Here is an 18,034-nt window from a genome sequence, read left to right on the forward strand (position 1 = left end):
GATCAGATTATAGCAATTTGTGTTACAACTGAGACATGGTACGCCTGAGGTATAAAAAATATCCTATTTATAGACATCTTCTTAGCTGTACAGAACAGATATGGAATAGCCTTGAAAACTGAGATTTTATCATACGCGTGAATGCAATCATTATCGAGAGAATCATGGGCTCATTAAGCACAATAAATGTGATGTGTGAGTGTGTGATAACGTTTTTTGAATTACAAGTTACAACTATATTGATGTTTCCTTGTTATTATTATATTAAGGTAATTTCTCTTAATCCACTAATGTAGTTTATTTATTTTATCAAAAAAATGTTATTAATTTTCTTTATGAGGACGCGTTAGGTTTGTTTGTTTGTTTTTTTTTGACAAAAGGTTAGAATGATTTTGACTAGACCTTAATGAATAATATATTGAGAAATTTTATACCTTTTTTTTACTTTGGGAATAAGAAGGAAATTTAAATCTTCATATGTGCCACGTGAATGTATAGGGGGTTTATTTTTATTTTATTTTATTTTTAAGATTTGATCAAATTTTAATTTATAGCACCGACTTCATGATAATTATTCTTTATTATTAGACTAAGAGATCAATTGACTTTTGGTGTAAGTAAGATTCGAATGCAGATATTTTCTTCAAGGGCAAGAAACTTTACAAGCTCTATTGGTAAACTATGCATTTTTTTTATTATCTTTTATTGCATGTATGTATATATATATTTTTTAAAAGAAAAAAAAAATTCATTTACAGTACAAAATAAAAATATTTCCAAAAAATGTTTTCTATAATCAATTTTTTTTTTTTTTTTTTTTTGGAGAATCTATAATCAAATTTATGGAGAATCTATAATCAAATTTATGAATACATGTTAGACGTTCCCCGTATTACACTTATAAAAATAAATAATAAAAAAACTTCAACTGGACGAAATTTCAATACCTTTATTATAATAGTTTATTTTGTTAAAGGTTTGTTATTATTATATGCAACAAAGAAAGTGTAAGTACTAGAATTTTGATGGCCCAAGCCCAATGAGAATAGTGAGGCATTTACCTTCAAATTAAGCTCAAAACAATAGAATTTGTATAGAGAGTGGGAATAAGATTCTGATGTAAGTTTAAGTTTAGGTCTAAGGCCGAAGATCCAAGTAAGAATGAAAAAGATTGATTCGTAGAGTAATTAATATTAATGCTATTCTCGGGTCAATCCGAGGATGAGTTCTTATACAAGGATTTTATGTAAGTCCTAAACTGTGTCCCTTACTATTGTTCCAGTTCTTATCTTCTTCACCACTATTGTATTGGCTAACCACTCAGGATAAAAGATTTCCTTGATTGCCCTAGCACGCTTAACTTTATTCACTTCCTCCTTTACTGCTTCCGCATGTTCTTTTGAGGAGCGCCAGGGTGGTTGTCTTCTAGGCATAGCATCAGAATTTACATTCAGTCGATGACATATAAACTTGGGGTCAATTCCTGGTGCATCATAAGTACTCCAGGCGAACACATCCAAATTGTTTTCCAAAAATCTTATCAGGCTCTCTCCATAGGGGGTAATTAAGCCCCCATCAGAAAGTATCTCTCCTTATCCTAACCAATTAAAATCTTTTCCAGCTCCTCGGATAATTGTCCCTATAACTCGGTCCCAATTTCAACTTTGGGACCATTTAGTTACTATGGAACATGCATCTTCTCAGATGGGGCTTGATCCATGGAGTGATGCCTAATAGCAGCCACCAAACATTGTCTAGCCATTGCTTGATTTCCAACCAATTCTCTTACTCGTCCTTGCGTAGGATACTTGACCTTCAAGTGTAAGGTAGACGACACTGCCCCCATAGCTTGAAGCCAAGGCCTCGCTAGAATAGCGGTATAAGGAGAATAGGCTTCTACCACGATGAAGTTAACTTGCACCTCTTCGTCCCCAACTTGCACAAGTAGTCTAATCATCCCACGGGGGATTACCGTTCTTCCATAAAAGCCAACTAATGGCGAATCATATTTCTCTAAATCCTCGAGCCTAAGATTTAACCCTTTATATAAATCTGGGTACATAATCTCTGCCCCACTACCTTGGTCCACAAGGACCCTCTTCACGTCATATCCCCCGATCTGAAGGGTTACCACCAAGGCGTCATCATGGGGTTGGAATGTCCCCTCCTTATCTTCCTTTGAGAAACCCAAAGTTGGCACTACCACCACTTTAGCCCTCTTAAACACTTGAACCTTATCCCCCAGGTTTGGGTTTGAAGCCATGGACATGACTCTTGAGTAGGAGCCAACGTCACATCTGGGTGTGGCAAAAATTACGTTAATTGTGCCCAGGGTTGGCTAAGGAGTTCCATCTCTCTGATACCTAGCCCCTAGTTGTCCTAACTGTCCCATAGGTTGGTGCAAGAATTGCTTCAATTTCCCTGCCTTCACCAATTGATCCAGATGGTCAAGCAAAGTTTTGCAATCCTCTGTTATATGTCCTCTCTCCTGATGGTAATGGCAATAAAGGATTTGGTTTCTTTTGGATGGGTCTCCACCCATTTTATTAGGCCACTTAAAGTACGACCTTTTTTTTTTTTTTTTTTTTTAAATAAATCTTTTCTAAGATTTGATAAACTGGCTCCTTAAACATCAAGTTAACCATCTGAGCGCCTGTTCCTGGTGCTTGATTGGGAAAATCCCTTCTATGCCGATTATTATCATATCCCCCTACCCGAGGATCCCTTTTTTCAGGGAAGGCTTTGGCTTTGCCTTTTCCTTTGGTTTGATCATCCTCTACCCGTTTATGCTTATCAATGCGGTCCATAAGTTGGCACATATTACGTGCAGGTTTCATCATCAGTGACTTCCTCAAATTATGCCCTGTTGGAAGCCCCACCTTAAAAGTCCTTATAGCCACATCTTCAAAATCCACATCTATCTTATTGAATGTTTCCTAATATATGTCTAAGTAGGTCTTAAAAGTTTCCCCCTCCTTCATCGCCACAGACAACAAAGAATCTAAGGGTTTAGGAACTTTATTACACGTTACAAATCTAGCCCCAAATGCTTGAGTTAACTCCTCAAAAGACCTTATTGACCCCTCCTCCAATGCATCGAACCATCGCATAGCCACAGGCCCGAGGCTAGATGGGAAAACTTTGCACATAAGAGCCTCATTCCTAAAATGAACAGCCATCCTCTGATTGAAATGACTCACATGCTCTACAAGATCAGTCCTTCCATTGTAAATGGTAAACGTAGGCTATGTAAAGCAGTGGGGAAGCTTGGCTCTGTCTATTCTCCTTTCAAAGGGTGACTTTGAAATTTGGCGAAGTGCCTGGCTCATTGCATCATTCCCCATGCTTCGATGAGATGAGCCTTCTCCACGCTTGTACCTATGTCTCTCCAGTTTATCCAAATGTGAGGAGGTGGAAAAGGATTCACTAGAAGGAGTCCTAGATTTGTGGCAATAGGATCGATCCCTACTTTCCCCGGATGATTCACTTGATGGAGGTAGGGAATTTCTCCTATCACATTCCCTTCGACGCAACTTTTTACACAGATGATCAATCTCGTGCTTCAACTTACGCATTTCCTGCTCGTGTGAAACTGGCTCTGAGTCTTTGAATGACCCCTTTTAGTATGCTCTGTATGTTGTGTTTCTACCATAACACTGGGTGTGGGATTATAATCCCTATCCCTTCTTCGTTCCAAATTAACAAAGTGATCCTCCCTCTGAGAATCAACAGATTCCTCCCTGTTTTGCTCTAGGTTAGCCATGACTTAATAACACCACAAGAAAAATTCCCATAGATAGCTCCAATTGTAAGTACTAGAATTTTGATGGCCCAAGCCCCACTGAGAATAGTGAGGCCTTTACCTTTAAATAAACCCAAAACAATAGAATTTGTATAGAGAGTGGGAATAAGATTCTGATGTAAGTTTGATTAAGTTTAGATCTAAGGCCGAAGATCCAAGTAAGAATGAAAAAGATTGATTCGTAGAGTAATTAATATTAATGCTATCCTTGGGTCAATCCGAGGATGAGTTCTTATACAAGGATTTTATGCAAGTCCTAAACTGTGTCCCTTACTACTGTTCCAGTTCTTATCTTCTTAATCTCATACATTTCAAGGCTTTCCTTAGGACACTTGTCCCCTAAAAGTTCTGCTGAAGGTGGTAAAAGGGGCTACTTAGCTGTGAATTTATTGTTCAGGTGTCATTTTCTCATTAATGCAGCTGATAAAGTTGTTGCTATGCATTCAATACGGAGGTAGTAGGTAAGTTTTTATAGGAAACTTCTTCCAGCTGCCTTAGCCCTCTCCCAGAAGACTACTTCTCCCACTTGGGCGCTCACTGTAGGGCATTGTACACCTTTCTCATCCTTTCCTCGGGTAAACCAACTTCTCGGGTCAAAGGTGCTTTACAAATGGATTGACGAAGGACATATTGGTCCTTATCCTCCTTGGTCCTCGAACCCCCATAGAAAGTATAAAAATCAATATTTTTAATTCTAATTTTAAATTTTAGGCTAAAATGCAAAATTTATTCTCTATGTTTCATTAAAATTTATTTCAGTCTTCCAGCTTTATTTTTGTTTGTTTTAGTCATTTTTAAGTATCAACTTTATTCAATTAAGGTATCTCCATCAAATTTTGTTAAATGTTGTGGTTAATGGAAAATTGAAAAAAAAAATTTCTTCGAATTAAATTAAAAAAAATCCAATTATTGATTGAAAAATATTTTCAAGAATTTTTTTTTTTTATAAAATAGTTGATAGAAGTTGATGGAAATTACTTAATTGAATAAACTTAAAACTTAGAAGATTGAAATGAACGAAAGCAAACTTACAGATTGAATGAATAATGGTAAAACTTAGATGGTGAATTTTGGCATTTTAGCCTAAATTTTATTTAAAATCAATATTTCCATATTTTTATTTTTTATATACTTTATCGCCATATACAATATATATATATATATATATAAAAGAGTTAAAATGAATTTTTTTTAATTATAATAATAGGAGATAATAAATACTTGTTGTTGTTTTGTATTTTTGCTAAGTAAATGAATGAAAGAAATTTTTTGAACATCATATCCTCCCTTCACCTATTACATATTTTACTTGAAAATAAATGCAAAAATTGAAAAATAAAATACTAAATATATTAAATGCTGCATGAGTTGATTTTTATAACTTCTTATAAAAATATATTTTTTTCCTTTCTAAAAAATATTAAAATGACATAAGTGTGCTACTAAGGTAGCATTTGGATTGTGTTTTGCGTTTTGCATTTTGCCTTTTTTTATTTTTTTTCATTTTTCAGCAAAATAAGCAGTATCAAAACACACTCTAAGTTAACAAATACAGTTGTTCTTTTAATCCCAATTTTACGTATTTCCAAGCTTGTAATATATCTTTTTATTTTTTATTTTATTTTTTTCAGAAAGTTTTAACATATGACATTTAAGACTCCAATCGGTTTTTAATGTAGGTAAAAATTGAACCTCAGATTTTTTATTCAACCATTAGAGATTTTACCAGATCTCATAATCTATATATAATAATAATAATAATAATAATAATAATAGGTAAAACTAAGAGAAAATCCAATTAGATTTCAAATTGGAATTCAATTAGAGTCTAATTTTACGTGTCTCAACTAATCTAAGTTTTTTAATTTTAGTGCCAAGTGAGTTAATTTAATGTAAAAATTGGATTGCAGTTTGAGTTAAGTTTTGCGACATGTGTCCCATTTAATCTAAGTTTTTTTATTTTTATGTCAAATGAATTAATTTAGTGTAAATAAATGAGGAGTCCAATATAAGTAAATCATAAAAAACATAATTTTTGAATGATTTTATATTTATGAGCATTTTTTTTAGAGCTAAAAAAAATTCAAGTTTATAAGTCATATATATATATTAATAAGTAAAGCTGAGAGAAAATTCAATTAGATTTCAAATTGGAATTCAATTAGAGTCTAATTTTGCACCATGTATTCCATTTAATCAAAATTTTTAAATTTTGCACCAAGTTAGTTAATTTAGTATAAAAATTGGATTTCAATTAGAACTTAATTTTACGTCACATGTCCTATCTAATCAATTTTTTTTTAATTTTTGTGTCAAATGAGTAAATTTAGTGTAGAAAACAAGGAGTCCAATTTAAATAAATCATAAAAAACATAATCATATTTAACTATATATAAAATTAGAGGAAGAGAAAGTTTGAATGATTTTATATTTATGAGCCATTTTTTTGTATGACTAAAAACAATTCAAATTTTATAAGTCATTATATATATATATATATATATATTAATAGGTAAAAATTAGAGAAAATCCAATTAGAATTTACAATTGATGTTCAATTTTGCACCATGTGTCCTAAAATATTTATATTTAGAGAGAGTCTTATTTCTTAATTTTGGAATCAAATGTGGGACCATATCATAACATAAATATCCATTTGAGTGAGTTATTGTGCATAAAAATCGATGACCCTAGAATTAATGAACATAAAAATATTTAAAAAATGGACAACTTACATTTTCTGCCCCTTTTTTTTTTAGAATACTAAGTATTTTTAACATATACATAGGGAGAGGGGAGAAGGTTTCTTAAAGAAATTTATAGTGATGTATATTCAAAATGACTTAATTCTTGGATACACATCACAGACTTATTTATATTTTCTGCCTAATAACATTCTTATAAAACTTTTTAAAGAGTTAAAAAAAACTATAAAAATGACTATCAATAATATTTAAATTATATATGTAAAAATTATACTATATATCTATTAAGTATATCCATGCATATGCATGAGATTACAAGCTAGTATATCTATATGTATGTCTATTTGTGTCTTTCTCTTTCATTTGATTTTTTCCTATATGAGCCTACAAGGAAAGCCACCGATTTATAGACCACATCGTGTTGGAGTATTTTTATAATTTGTATTGTAATTTATTTTAAATATTGATTAAACGCCTATTTAAGCGAAAATATGAAATCAACTTTACTATCATTGATGACATATCCGTTTCAAACTTAGAATTGAAATTCAAATCTAAGTAATAATAGTTATTAATATGCATCAGTTTTATTTCTATTTTCATAACCTTTATTCTATTATTAAATTGTTTTGACCACAAACTTTAAAGGCTTGCTGAAGCTTTTCAAATCATAAAATTGATTGTTATACATTTTACATTATACATTATACATTATACATTTTGCCTAGCATCCTGTTGTCAAAAACGTTATTCTTAGACAGAATCGTTTTGGCTAAAAGCCTAAAAGGTCTAAATACAGGCTGTGTTTTGAATTGCATTAATTTGTGGTACGAAATAAATGAAAATTGCTCTTTCTCACCCTATATGATCAAGTGAGGCGACACGTCATTTATAAAATTTCTGGTATGGTAAAGTTTGTGGCGGAGTTGAGGCGTGGGCTCACTCTTTTGAGGCGACACATCGTTTATAAAATTTCTGGTAGGTTAAATTAACAACATAACATACTTCTCTCATGATACAACAGTTCAGTCATCTTTTTGATATTCCTTAAAAACTTACACCGCTTATAGGATAAGAAGCTCTTAAAATAGTACTTTCCAAACCTAGAATATATATAGTATATAGAAATAATAATATATCTAAATATATTTTAACAAAAAATGTTTGAGGAGGGAGTAAAACCGCTGTTAGAGCGTAAAGTCTACTGGAACGTTTTTCACACAATGCTCACTTGATCATATGTTAATATAGGGTGAGAAAGAGCCATTTTTTCATTTATTTCATATTACAAATTAGTGATATTCAAGACACAGTTGTATAACCAATCATGTATTTAGACATTTTTACCAAAAAGATTCAGTCAACAATAACGTTTTTGACAACCGGATGCTAGGCAATATGTATAATGTATTTATGAAAGAATTTTAAAAAAGTTTGTCATTAGAACTTAAAGTAGTAACTTAAAACAATCAAGTTTATGATTTGAAAAGATTCAGCACTACAAGCCTTTGCATTCGTGGTTAATAGAAAGAAGACTGATGCATATTAAAAACTATTATCACTCAGACCTGAATTTCGACTCTAAGTTTGAAACGGATATGTCATCTGTGATAGTAAAGTTGATTTCATAATTTCACTTAAATAGGTATTTAATCAATATTTAAAATAAAAAATAGCAATGATGTTTAAATTATATGGCACTTTCTAGCGCTTCTAATAAAAATATTAAGGTCATCACATTAAAAAAATATATATATATTCAAGTTCAAATACAGATCGTTCTTAATGATATTGATGTCTTCTTTCTTAAAAAAAAAAAAAAAAAAAAAAACAAAAAAGTTCAAATAAAGTCTATATTTTGTCTGATATATATTAGTATATCCTTTATATATTACAACTATATTCGTTAGACCAAAAAGGATACTATGAGCCTATGAGGAAAGCTAACAATTTTTGTGTGTTTCCAACTAAGATATCTAAGTTCAAATCTCCCTCCTCACTTAATGTATAAAAAAATATACTAACCAGTAACCAATGAAGCACATTATCCAAGAACATAAAATAATATCAAAATTAAAATTATAACGTAATTTTTAAATAAAAACCAATTTTATACTCCAAATAAATTGCTAATAATCCTCATTTAGTAAAAATTGGTAGCTATTGCTAATGACCTTAAGGCCAAATGATATTTTTGATATTTCCAATGGAGCCTAGGGTTCAAACCCCCATGTTACTTAAAGTGTGTGTGTATATATAAATGGTAACTATTTATAAGAAGGGGAAGAAATAGTGAAAGAGAAGATACAATTACAAAAGAAAGAAGTAATTACTTTGAAGAGAAATAATAGGTAGGTAAAGAAGATGTGCAAGATAAAGAGGAAATTATTCAAACGAATATGTCTAGGAGAGATTAATAAGAAAAGGAGAGATTCAAATACTCACTAAAATATGGAAAGAAATAAATTCAATACATATTCCATACAATAAATTCCTATGATAGAAACAATAAAAATAACAAGCCTTATTGTTATTTTTTTACCCAATAAAATTTCTTTTGTAGAATTATTTTTAAAAAAGTCTAAAAGATACTTAAGAATCCTATTCAACCTACAAAAGAATTTATTTATTTATTTTTCAATTTTAACTTAAAAAATTCCCATAGGAAAAGAGGGGTGAGTTTAATAGAAGAAAAAGATTTTGGACGAGATTTAAAATGATGAAAAAAAAAAAGGCTTCTCAATGGTTATATTATGTTTTATCAAAACAAATGGTGATATTCTGTGTTCAGAAGCCTGCCTTTTCTTTGGAGAACTCATTTTAGTTTGATGCCTCTGCGTTCTAAACTTTCTGTAATGATAATCTTTATTAATACTGCTTCCTTTCAATGTATATTCTTTATACACACAAATACATAGCTTCTACTTCACCATAGTGACCAATTATGCTATTTAGGAAAGGCATTTAGGACATGAAATTGAAATGAAGGGCTCCTATCTGCTATCTTTAGGAGAGGATTGCTCTCAAAGTTCTTAAGGCTTCAGAATCATAATGAGATTTAGGAATTATACATGTGGCATCATTTTCTTGAATATTTTGGGTTGTTCACACAATTTGGGATCAATTGATTTATTTAACATAATCAAGAAACTGTCACAACGGCTAATTCCCCTTCCCCTATAGGCACAACTTCACAAGACCATAAACTGAAGCATCTGAATTATTTACTACATATTTTTTATGGTTATCTGTCAATTAGTAAAAGCAAACAGAATTCTTTCTCAGATAATGTGTCAAAATGTCAAAAAGTGTAGGGGTTCCCAATGGAAATCCAATATTTAGCAGATAAAATACAACATATAAGCCACCATATATATAATCTCTAAAAAATTGACTTATCACATGCATCAACTAAATGATTTACAATATGTATGTAGAAGCATCTCACATGTTGCAACAAGGGAAACCAGAATCTGTTTCTGTTGCAAAAACAACTATTTTCTATGAACAACACATAATATAAAATATGAAAAGTGAGAGACACCCACATGGAAAACATTGTTGAAATATGTGTTTTAAGGAAGCATAAATAAACCCCACACACACACAGTGGTAAGGCAATCTTCTAAGCTAAAACAATCAACAATCTGGTTGTTGTTCATGGTATATCATAAACCATATGGGACAATACCAGGAAGGCATAAGATAGACCATGAACACAATCGGATTGTAGTGTTTTACAAAATTAATCTCCTCCTCTAGAAAGCTAGAGATGTCTCTCTTCATCTCTTCACAGCAAAAAATTCCTACAAACTGATCGTTGTTCATGATAGAATAGCAAGAGAGGACCTATATATCCAGAATTGATACTCTACCATGAACACGATCAGATTATAGTAATTTGTCTTACAACTTAGACATGGTACGTTTGAGGCTTAGAAAATGTCCTATTTATAGGCATCTTCCATGTAGTAAAAACAGATGTGGTAAAGCCATGAAAAGGAGTTTTTTTTTTTTTTTTTTTTTTTTTGAGATGATGAAAAGGAGATTTTAACATACGCGTGAATCAATGATATCATTATCGAGAAAATTATGGGTCTCATGAAGAACAATAAATGTGATGTTTGACAACTTTTTTTTGAATTTTATTTTTGTTGTTTTATTGTTATTATTATTTAAGGTATTCATATTCCTGTCAATTCACAAATGCACTTTATTTCTTTATTAAAAAAACTGTAATATATTTTCTTTTTGAGGATGAGTTACTTTTTTATTATTTAGTTTTTAATTATTATTATTATTTTTTTAGTGAAGTGCTACATCCACAATTTGATAAATTGTTACTAGATATAATTTGAATTTATCGCTAAAATTATTATTTTGCCCATTAGTAACTGCCAATAACAAAGGGTTATTTAGAATTTTTTTTGGGAAAATTACGTATTTGGTCTCTATCCTATTTACCATATTTCAGTTTGATCTCTAATATTTCAATTGTGTCAATTTGGTTTCTAACATTTCAATACCGTGTCAATTTAGTCACTACCATTATCTTTTGGATGAAAATTGATGACATGTCTAATGACTAAAATAAAAAATTAGTTTTCATTGATGTGGCAATAAACTAAAATTTTGTTTTGGCCATTTGCTATGTTAGCAATTTTCATCCAAAATTTAACAGTAAGGACTAAATTGACATGACATTGAAAAGGTTAGTGACCAAATTAAAATGTATAGAGATTAAATATGTAGTTTACCTAAATTTTATTTTTTAATCAAGACTGTTAGGAGACTTTTTTTCCCCTATTAAAACTATCAGGAGACCTTAATGAATATTAAGGAATTTTATATTTTTCCTTACTTTTGGGAATATGGGGTGGTAAAGAGACCTATTACATTTATAATATTTTTGCAACACTTTTATAACAAATCTTAAGTGATAGGTTGTTACTAGTCCTAGCTTGTATTCACAATTGAAATTACTTTTTTTTCCCCACCAATAACAACTTGTCACATAGTATTTATTGTGAAAGTATTATAAAATGTTGTAAATATAGTAATTCTCATTGCTAAAATATGTGTATTATAAAAATAATTTTTATTAATCTTATATTACACGGTATATGCTAGTTGTTCTAAAACTGGACTTAAATTGTATTCATGGACTTAAATTGTATCCATATTATAGTCGAGAAATTCTACCGTACCCCCCCCCCTTTTTTAGGTACGGTACCCACTAGTAGGCAACTTACTATATCGGGTTACCATTTTCTCACATTTGATGGTACCATTCTCACATTGTGTAGTACTAACATCACATATGACTATACTTTTATCATATTTCGTGGTTCCCTTATTTTTTCTCACATTTGATTGTACTATCCTCACATTGTGCGGTACCAACATCACATGTGACTGTACTTTTATCATATTTAATGATTCTTTTTTTTTTCTCTCACATTTGATTGTACCATCCTCACATTGTGCAGTACCAATTTCACATGTGACTGTACTTTTGTCACATTTGGTATTTCCCTTATTTTTTTTTCACATTTGATGATACTATCCTTATATTCTGCAGTACTAACATCACATGTGACTGAACTTTTGTCACATTTGGTGGTTCCATTTTTTTTTCACACTTGATGATTCTATCCTCACATTGTGCAGTACCAACATCACATGTGACTGAACTTTTGTCACATTCAGTGGTTCCCTTACTCTTTTTTTTTTGGTTGGATGCTAGTGTTGATCTTGTTGCTTAATGGGAGGCTGGAGGCTGGGTTGATGATGGTGGTTGCTTGATGATGGTGGCTGTGGGGGTTGTGTTGAGAGATGACAGTGTTAAAAGAAAAGGATAATTACAGCAAACCCACCTGTGGTATGGTCTGTTTTTACTTTGCCTACCCGTGATTTAAAATTTTACACTTTCCCTACCTAAAGTTAGTTCCGTTAGCCTTCTGTAACCCACCTCTCCGTTTGCTAATAGAAAAACACATTTTTAGGCAAAAACAAATATAACAAGAATAAAAAAGTTAGGGTTTTAAATTCCGATGAAAACTCCTTGTCCCAGTGGATCACCTAAGCATTGAAAATTATTGATCAAAAGCAGGGGATATAAACCAGCACTATCCTATGAGCATTCCTTTAAGTGAGAGACTTCCTGCTGATCGTTTGGTTTGGGCCTATATGCCAAAGGGAAATTTCACGATTAGAAGCGTATATAAGGTGGCTTTGGCGTTGAGTAGTAACAATAATTCTGAAGGCTCCTCTACTGAGCAAAAGTCCAAAAGCTTTTGGAACTCTTTGGCGCCTGAATATTCCAAACAAGGTCAAGTCGTTTGCGTGGAAAGCTAGCAAAAATATATTGCCAACAAAGGCTAATCTATGCCGAAGATATGTCATAGTTGATTCGGTTTGTGAGGCGTGTGGAGTCGAGTCAGAGAGCAGTAGCCATGCCCTTTGGGATTGCAAAAAAGCTCAAGAAGTATAGAGGATCTTGGGTCATTCATTTGATGCCCACGATTTGGTTTTTCCAGAATTCTTAGAATTCCTGTGGCACCTAAAGTTTGGAAAATGTAAGGGATGATGTCTTGGAGTTTGTGATAATGGTGGCATGGTGTATTTGGTATAATCGGAGTGCATTGCATCTGGAGAAGGAGCGATAAGCTTGTGAGGCAATTTTACACAAGGCGAAAATCTTGTTGGAGGAATTCCAGATGGCCAATTTCTGTATGGCTCAACCTCGACCTCAATACAATGTTCATTGGGAAGCTCCAGAGCCCCCTTGGAATCTATACCTCACACTTCAGTTGTTGGCTTATCTCTATCTCACTCTCTCTTTATTGATAATGTTGTTGGTTATTTTGAGATGTTGGTCTTCTTGTAAAATTTGGTTCAAAATTTTGAGTTGTTGTGAAACTGTTGACATTGTTATAGATTAAAAATAATTTCATTGAGCCATTTGATTGGTGTGTTGTTCCTCTACTTTGTTCTCATTGAAGTTCATGTAGAATTTAAAACCCTAGCTTTTTTATTCTTGTTATATTTGTTTTTGCCTAAAAATGTGTTTTTCTAACAGCAAATGGAGAGGTGGGTTACGGAAGGCTAACGAGACTAACCTCAGGTGGGCAAAGTGTAAAGTTTTAAACCACGAGTAGGCAAAGTGGAAATGGGCTATACCACAGGTGGGTTTTTCGGTAATTATCCCTAAAACAAAATGATTATTTTATTGAATAAATGTGTAGAATAGATAAACTGATGTGGGAATTTTGTAAAAGTGAGTGTGTAAAATAGAAAAAAGTAGGTTTTTTCTTGCAAAATAGATGTAAATTTTACACTAATTGATGTGGTTGCTCTTAGAGTGAAATTAGAAATATTACAAATTTTATGTACAAGTTTTTACAAAACTTATTGCAATCCTGTCCTAATTTAAAGGATTGGGCTAGGACTACATGTTCTTGAACTTGAAAATTTTAACAAGCTTCAATTTTTCTTTGTATTTAGTTGGGTCAACTGGAAATTCCACCTAGGATTTGACATACGAGCTAGTCCAATAATTTCTCTAGCATCAATTTATGACCTTAAGAAGCAAAAATATCACCAAGTTTTATATAGAGGATTCATATTTGACTTGTTTGTGCCATACATGGATCCAACAGAGGAATGGTACTACCAAACCTTTTTTGATAGTGGTGAATATGGGTCTGGTCAATCTGCAGTGTCACTTAAGCCCTTAGCCGATTGCCCTGCCAATGCAGTATTTTTAGATGCATATTATGCTTCGAGCGATGGTACACCAGTGAAGATATCTAATGCCGTCTGCATATTTGAAAATCATGCTGGAAATATAATGTGGCGTCACACTGAATTGGGTATTCCCGGGGAAGTTGTAAGTAATATTATTGTGATTTTTGTTGTATTGTTTGAACAAGTAGTAGTTTTAGTTGACAATTTTATGGTATTGCAGATTAGGGAAGTTAGGCTAGATGTGAGCCTAGTGGTGAGGATGGTCGCAACTGTGGGCAACTATGATTACATTATTGATTGGGAATTCAAGCCAAGTGGCTCCATCAAATTGGGGGTATCTTATCAACTTGAGAAATATTTTTCCATCAACACAACAAACACCAATAAATCTCATAACAAATTTTACAATTATATATTGAGCTAGCAAATTTTGATTAGTATATCACTTTCACTTAGGACTATCACTAACATAATTTATATTGTACATCAATTACAATCTGTTACTACAACAAGTCAACAATTGTGAAATTTATTATGACTTCAGACTTACTGTCATTTTTTCATCAAACCTAAAAATTTTGAACTAAATGAGGTGTTAGTCTACATAGCAAGTTCCTATGAATTAATAGTATGTCTTCCTATTTATTTATGTCTCTTACTTTGAGTCTTTCTCAAACTATCTTAACAGACTGGACTAACAGGAATTCTAGAGATGAAGGGTGTGATATATACTTACACAGATCAAATAAAAGAGAATGTGCATGGCACATTGTTAGCAAAAAACACTATTGGTGTGTACCATGATCACTTCTTAACGTACTATCTTGACCTTGACGTGGATCTGAAGACAATTCCTTTGTCAAAAACAATTTGGAAACAATCAAACTAATAAACCATAGCTCACCAAGGAAAAGCTATTGGACAATAGTGAGTGAAATTGCTAAAACTGAATCTGATGCTCGAATTCAGTTTGGCTTGAAACTAGCTGAGCTAGTAGTTGTGAATCCTAATAAGAAAACCAAAGTTGGGAACAATGTTGGTTATCGTCTAATTCCAGGACCAGCGACACGCCCTCTCTTGTTGTACAATGATTATCCACAAATTCGAGGAGCCTTTACTAATAAAGATGTGTGGGTTACTCTGTATAACAAGTCTGAAAAATGGGCAGGAGGACTATATGTTGATCAAAGTCAAGGAGACGATACCTTAGCAGTTTGGAGCCTCAGGTAGTAGATAATGAATACAAATCCTCTATTCTACTTTTAAACTTTGCTAGCTAGAAATTTACAAGAAAATAATTGTTGATTATGGTACTTGTGACTAATGTTTTCAAATGCACTTTTTTTTTTTTTTTTTGTATGTCTTTTTTTTTTAAAATTTTTTTTAATACAAATGCAGGAATAGGAAAATTGAAAACAAGGATATAGTATTATGGTACACCACTGGATTTCATCATGTGCCTTGCCAGGAAGATTTTCCAGTGATGCCAACCTTGAGTGGTGGGTTTGAACTTCGGCCTACCAATTTCTTTGATAGTAATCCAGTCCTTAAAACAAGACCTCCAAATCTTGTACACTGGCCTAACTGCACCAACAAACCATGAGATTTTACATCATAGTGTAGTAAATCAGATTCAATAATGATATCCTTTGTCATTGATTATCATAAAATGGATAATGAATCCAAATAAAAGATGAAGCTTTAGATACCATTTGGGGTTGAGTTTTTTTGCGTACAAGTTAATATGAGGGAGTATTGAAATATTAAAATAGGACCTAAAGTTTTTAAAGTAGATGGAAGATGATCTTGTTGGTTTCGTTAATTTGAGATTGACTTCCATTAGTGTTGAGAAGAGGAGAGAGAAAAAAATGACATATAACTTAAAAATGGTCGTTACAGACCTTAACATCCTCTTCTTTTCTCTTATTATAATTGATCATGAAATTATCAAATTATGATTTAAATGTTGTTATCAATGGTTAATTTAATGTCCAAGTTACATTAAAGTACATCTCTAGCTTCCCATAAATCACACAACTTAGAACCCAATTAGAAAGAATTAGATCATCCTTTTCACTCTCCTCTACAACCTGGTTCAATTCAATGTGCCTTCTTCCACAAATTATCTCAAGTAACCAAATATATTGTACTATGGTAATCAAGTACAAAAAATAAGTAGTGCTAGGGTAAATAAAAATTTAATAAAAGAAAAAAAAAAGAAGGAAGGTAGAAATGAGAAACTCCTAACCATTTACTCACACTATTGAGCTACAACTAGTGGGGATCATTACGATAACAACTTCTTGAGAGCATTGCTCCTTAGATACTACAGACTGAGCACAAAATATATCTATCTATAAACTATAATATGCCATTCTTGAAGCCCTAAGAGGAGAAATTTGGAGCATACGGTGTCCATTATCCATCCTATCAGATTAGCTGGATTTTTAAAATTTTTAATTTTTTATCTTGAGCTTGACTAAAGCATTTGTCATAGCAAATCTAGGACACATCTATGTATGGAATGCGGGAGATGGAGAAATAGGAGAGGTAAGTAGAGAAGAAGACGATTAGAATATATTAAAATATAATATATTCAAACATATGGGTAATGTTATTAAAATATACTTCTTGCGCCTCTCCTTACTTCCTCTCATTTTCCTTCATCCAAACATATGGGTAAAGTCATCATTTAAATATCTTTTTAGGTAGGTAGGACAATCTCTACTTGCAATTTAGGGGGCAAAGAAGTATCCAATTCTAAAGGTTTTTTTTTTCCTTGAAATTTGTTAAGACCGCAACACTAACCACTACTTCTAAAACCAATTTATGTTAAGAAGAGACACACTTTAGTTTTTGCAGGATGCAAAGTCCAGTCTCTATACTTGTTGCAAGTGAGCATAAGAGGTTTTTCAATGCATTGTCCCACAGGTTGGGCTGTCAAGCACCAATATGCTATACTTGCACATTACAGCGACCCCATAGGGTGACCACTAAGTACTATCTCCCCATAAGGCCAACAAAATTATTTTAACTATTTCTCAAAAAAAAAAAATTTAAACTAGAAAAAAGGGAAAAGAAAATGTCGAAATTGGGTCCTGCGCGCTTTGACTGTCCCATAGTAACCAAAAAAGGAAGAACTTATTATTGGGTCCTACGTTTCCCTTTGATAGTTTGAACCAAGACCTCTAAATGTTGTACAGGGGCATAACTACACAACCTAACGATGTGATTTTACATTATAGTGTAGTAAACTAGAGGAGTTCAATAATGTCATTGATTATCATAATATACGTGCACATTGAATCTATGGGTAATTCTATGGTACCAAAAAAAAGGGGTACGATATCCACTAGTAGGTAACCTGCTATACCTGGTTACTTTTTTCTTACATTTGACGGTTCCATCTTCATATTGTACAGTTCCAACATTACATGTGACAATTTTTTTCTCACATTTGGTGGTTCCCTTACTTTTTTCTCACATTTGACGGTTCCATCCTCACATTGTGCAGTTCCAACATCACATATAATAGTTCTTTTCTCACATTTGGTGGTTCTTTTTTTTTTTTTCCTCACATTTGACAGTTTGGGTGGTTCCCTTGCTTTTTTCTCACACTTAATGGTTCCATCCTCACATTGTGCAGTTCCAACATCACATGTGATAGTTCTTTTCTCACATTTGGTGGTTCCTTAACTTTTTTTCTCAAATTTGACGGTTCCATCCTCACATTGTGCAGTTCCAACATCACATGTGACAGTTTTTTTGTCACATTGGG

At 32.3% G+C, this 18,034-nt stretch overlaps 2 pseudogenes; one reads left to right on the plus strand and one right to left on the minus strand.

Annotated features, from left to right (window-relative positions):
- Positions 1–1,681: 1,681 nt before the first annotated feature.
- Positions 1,682–3,329, minus strand: LOC115985734 (annotated as a pseudogene).
- A 10,242-nt stretch (positions 3,330–13,571) lies between these two features.
- LOC115985735 lies at positions 13,572–15,859 on the plus strand (annotated as a pseudogene).
- Positions 15,860–18,034: the final 2,175 nt, after the last annotated feature.

Source organism: Quercus lobata, chromosome 4, assembly GCF_001633185.2.
Source record: "Quercus lobata isolate SW786 chromosome 4, ValleyOak3.0 Primary Assembly, whole genome shotgun sequence".
Lineage (NCBI taxonomy): Eukaryota > Viridiplantae > Streptophyta > Magnoliopsida > Fagales > Fagaceae > Quercus > Quercus lobata.